Source organism: Chiloscyllium plagiosum, chromosome 1, assembly GCF_004010195.1.
Source record: "Chiloscyllium plagiosum isolate BGI_BamShark_2017 chromosome 1, ASM401019v2, whole genome shotgun sequence".
NCBI classification, from domain to species: Eukaryota; Metazoa; Chordata; class Chondrichthyes; order Orectolobiformes; family Hemiscylliidae; genus Chiloscyllium; species Chiloscyllium plagiosum.
Genome location: NC_057710.1, coordinates 1,405,542 through 1,410,505, shown reverse-complemented (window position 1 = coordinate 1,410,505; position 4,964 = coordinate 1,405,542). Strand labels below are relative to the sequence as shown.

The 4,964-nt window shown below is 40.9% G+C and overlaps 1 long non-coding RNA gene across 1 annotated transcript in view; it reads left to right on the top strand.

The window, feature by feature from the left end:
* Positions 1 to 251: 251 nt before the first annotated feature.
* Positions 252 to 4,964, top strand: part of LOC122544470 — a 24,057-nt gene continuing 19,344 nt past the window's right edge. The window contains exon 1 of the long non-coding RNA XR_006310454.1: positions 252 to 349. This is a non-coding gene — a long non-coding RNA (uncharacterized LOC122544470). The remainder of the gene's footprint in view (positions 350 to 4,964) is intronic.

Below are 4,964 nucleotides of genomic sequence, written 5' to 3'. Positions count from 1 at the left end.
ACATTTTACCCCTGTTTATGACAGTATACATTGTGTGATTGTGCCATGTCACTCTCCATGAACAATGTTCACAGTGGATGAATATAGTGGATGGATGTTAGCCAGTAGCTTGCTTGAAGGTATCTGCAGTTCTGTAGACTGTCCTCTGACAACTACAGATATGTCTGCAGTTCATCGTCAGTTTGAAACTGGATGCCATTTTATATGTGTTTTTAACATCTTTCATTGTTTCAGGTTTGCAACAACAAAGGTAACTGTCACTGCGATGTTGGCTGGGGTCCTCCATTTTGTAAAACCAAGGGTCCTGGTGGCAGCATCGACAGTGGTCCTATGACTAGAACAGTCACAGGTAATCTTTTCAGTTTTTCATCGTGCTGATGCTTTTGTTCACTTTTCTTTGAGTTATTTTTTTTCTGAGTTCCTCACCAGTATGTGTCCATGAGCTGACTTTGCAGAACCATACCAGTCATTTTTCACAATCGGTTGTATCAGTTCTGATTGTGCACCTCAATATTTCTGTATGGAAAAGCCTCCCTCAGCAGTGGCATTGTAGTGATTGGAATGTGAGCAGCCAGATGGTAGAGACTGGAAGACAGTCAGCCAGATGGGCATCATAGAATAAGATTTCCCTGATTGGGGCTGCTAACCTGGTCCAATCAAGGAACTGTGGATGACAGATATAAACAGGAAGATCAGGGGTTCTACTCTTGCTGACAGCTGGCACTGAGGAAGCTGGACCAGTGTCAGCGACTATGCATGTGCATATGAAGAGTGATGGGATGCCAGTTTCTGTGGAGTTATATCTAGCATCACTCAAAGTGCACCATTTATTATTCTAAACAAATAAAAGCTGACACTTCCCAAACTACACAGGTTCCACTAACTTGAAGGGCAGTATCGTGGCTCAGTGTTGAGCCCTGCTGCCTCCCAATGCCAGGGAGTTGGGTTTGATTCCACCCTCGGACGACGATCTGTGTGGAGTTAGCACATTCTCACGTCTACATAAAGTTCCTCCAGGTACTCCAGTTTCCTCCCACAATCTAAAGATGTGCAGCTTAGGTGCATGGGCATGGGAAAATGCCATAGTGTCCATGGATGTGCAGACTAGGTACGTTAGCCATGGAAAATGCAGGTTTACAGGAGTAGGGTGGGTCTGGGTGAGACGCTCTTCAGAGAGTCGGTGCGGATTTGATTGGAAGAATGACCTGCTTCCATAGTGTAGTAGTTCAATGATCTATGACAAAATGAGAAAAGAAGGGCTGGGACCAGAAATCATTTTGCAAACAAGAAGGAAATTTATGAAATGAGAGTTGTCAAACTGAGAAACTGCACGGACCAATGATCAAAAGGTTGATAAGTGAATAGCATTGGGTGGGTGTGATAATATGGGGAGGAGAGATCTAGATAAATTCATGTTCTCAGAGGGCAAAAATGGGATTTGGGGCAGGGAAATATTGGAGTAGCTCAACAAAGCTCAGCAAAGACATGGATGGAGATTCAGCAGTGTATGGGGTGAGGCACGGTCAGAGACAGGTCACTTTACAGAGGTGAAAGTCAACAGTCTTCATGATGAAAAGAATGTTGGGCCAGAAATTCCGTTCAGGCTCAAATAGAGCATTAAAGTTTGATTCAGTCTAAGGCAGTCAGAAGGTGGCTGGAAGGAATTGGTTTCAATCTATCCCATAATGCTTACTCCTCCAATTTGTGGAAGTTAGTCAAGCAGCAAAATAAGTCAAGAGGCAGAGAATACATTCAGAGATTTAGCAGAGCTGGGTGCCATTTCAAAAGGCACTAGCATGGTGATAATATCACTGTACTAGCAATCCAGAGTCTGAGCTAATGTTCTGAGGGTCCAGGTACAAACCCCATCATGGCAGATTCAACTTTAAACAATCTGTAATTGAAAGCTAGTATAATGGTGACCACATTATTATCTGTTGTGAAAACTCATCTGGTTTACTAATGTCCTTCAGGGAACAAACGTTGGCATCTGTGATGCTGGGGACCTCAGAAGGCGACCAAGATGGGCCATGTGCTTTTCTGGATGTGGCAGGACTGTAGAACTTAAATTTGATCCTTTGGTCATGGAATTGCTCAGCTCAGTCTATCTCAAGCTCCTCTGGTGTTTGGTACACAAGCAGCCCTGTTTGGTTGCTTCATCAGGTTGAAACCATATTTTTAGGTGTGCCTGGTGTTGCTTCTGGTATGGCCTTCTACACTCATCACTGAACAGGAGATGATCTCCTAGCCTGATAACAATGGTAGAGAGAGGGATATAGCATGCCATGAAGTTGCAGATTGGTGTGGAAGAAATTCTGTTGCTGCTGCTGATCCACAGTGTTTCATAGATGCCCAGTATTGTTAATAGATCTGTTCTAAGTCTGTCCAAGTTAGCGCAGTGAGAGTGTGACACAGTGATGGAGAGTAACCTTAGTGTGAAGATAGGACTTCATCTTCTCCTATTATCAGAATAGGATTGGAATTAATTACAGCAAACTTCACTTTAACTGACACTGGATGAAACAGCCCTCTTGATAAACCAGCAAAAATTATTTACCTCAAATACCGCAAAATTTACCAAATTATTTTATCCACTTATTATCGCTCCGTTTTAAAATTTGCCATGAAGATATACTTATTGTTCACTTAAATGGCCACACAAAATATCAACAGCTGATTCAATTCTGAGCCTTTTCTCCTCAAATACCATAAATAACACAATGTCAGAGTAACATTCCAAAAAACTAAATACAGAAAGGGCAAAAGGAGGAGAAGAAATGATTACTATAATTTTCACAAGACAAAAAGTGCTCAATAATCTAATGGGATTAGAGACAGATCAGTCCCCTCGACATAATGAGATGAACTTCAGATATTAAATGAAGTAGCTGCATACGTATCGGACAGAGTAACAGTTATCATCCAAGAATCCTCACATTCTGGAAAAATCCCAGAGAATTGGAAAACTGCCAATGTAACTCATTTATTTGAAAAAGGGAAGAAGCCAAAAACAGACAACCAAGGGCCAGTTGACTTAATGTTTGATTTTGGGGAGAAAAGAACATAGATTGTATTGTAAAGGATGTAACAGCAGAGCATTTGGAAATATGTGATCAAGCAGAGTCAGCACAGCTTCATGAAGGGGACATCATGTCTAAAAACTTTATGGGAAATCTTTGAAGAAGTTAATAAGTAGGATAGATGAAGGAAACATACTGGATGTAATATATTTGGATTTTCAGAATCCATTTGATGAGGTACCATCATTGATGCTACTTCCTTAGATAAAACCCCATCTTGATGGAGGTAAAACAGCAAACTTTGTTTTAACTGGCATATAATGAACCAGCCCTCTCAATAAACTAGCAAAAATTATATAACAGAAGATTACTGTATTATCATGATCTCCAAATAGTCCGTGTAGCGTAAGAGAGAGTTTTTATTTAAGGCAAATTTGTGTTATTATTTAGTGATTTATGTTGTAATTAAAGTATAACAGTGATGTGTACACCCCTGCATTATGCTTCTGTCACTTAATGTGTGTTTGTACATTGATTATGTGGACATCATGATTATTCAGAATATTTGATCAATGGCAAACACCTGGGCGCACACGTGCCAGTTCATAAAAGGTTTGCTGCAATAAGGAACTATTAGCAGAACATTTGGAAAATCAAGCTGAGTCAGTGGCTTCTTGAAAAGCACATCGTGTCTGACTAATTTATGAGAGTTTTTAAGCGGGTCTCAATAAAGTGGATGGGGTGATCCATATGAAGTGTTGTATTAACACTTCAAGAGTTGATAAGGCAACTCTCAAAAGCTTACGTCGTAAGATAAGAGCCCACAGAGGTGTTGGAGGTAGTATACTGATGTGAAGAGAGAATTGCCTCATGTATGGGAAACAGTGAGTGGGGATAACGGATTCCTTTTTTTCAGGTTGACAGCCTGTATCTGGAAGAGTTCCACAAGGTTCATTGCTGGAACCACAAATGTTTTCACCTATATCAATGAATTGGAGGAAATTTACTAATACGACAAAATTAAGTGGTAGGTCAAAATGCGAGAGGGATAAAAACAGTTTACAGAGAGATACAGAAAGGTTAAGTAAGTAGACAAAGATTTGGCAAATGGAGGACATTGTGGCAAAGTGCAAAGTTGTTCAGTTCAGAAGGGAGAACACAAGAACAGCATTATTTAAATACAGAAAACCTGCAGAAAGCTGCAACACAAAGGCACTTGAGTCAACTTCTGTAAGAAACACAGGAAGTCAGCACACGTGCAGTGGATAATCAGGAGGCCAATGGAATATTGGTCCTTATTTCAACAAGTTTTAGTATAAGAGTAGGGAAGTCTTACTCCAACTGCACAAGGTGCTGGTGAGATAACATCTGGAGTACTATGAGAAATTTTGGTCCCCTTGAATTTGGTAAAAAAGACAATTCGTTGAAAGCAGATCAGAGAAGATTCATTAGGGTGATCACCTATATGGAGGGATTGTCATCTGAGAAAAGGTTCATCTACTCATTGGAATTTGGAAGAATGGGAGGGGATCTCATTTAAAATATGATTTTAAGGGGCTTGACAGGGTACATTGTGAGAGATGCTGTCCCTCTCTTCCCCTAGAAGAGTCTAGGACCAGAGGGCATAGTCGCAGATTTAAGGGTTGCCAACTTAACACTGAAATGAGGAGGAATTTCTTTTCTCAGACAGTTTGAGTTTTTTGATCCCCTTGCCACAGAGTTGTGGGAACAGAGACCTTTGGTACATTTGGAAGGCTGAGATAGATTCATTCGGAGAAAGTGAGGACTGCAGATGCTGGGGATCAGAGCTTAAAAATGTGTTGCTGGAAAAGCGCAGGTCAGGTGGCATCAAAGAAAAAGAGAATCGACGTTTCGGGCATAAGCCCTTCTTTGGAATGAGGAGGGTGTGCCAAGCAGGCTAAGATAAAAGGTAGGAAGGAGGGA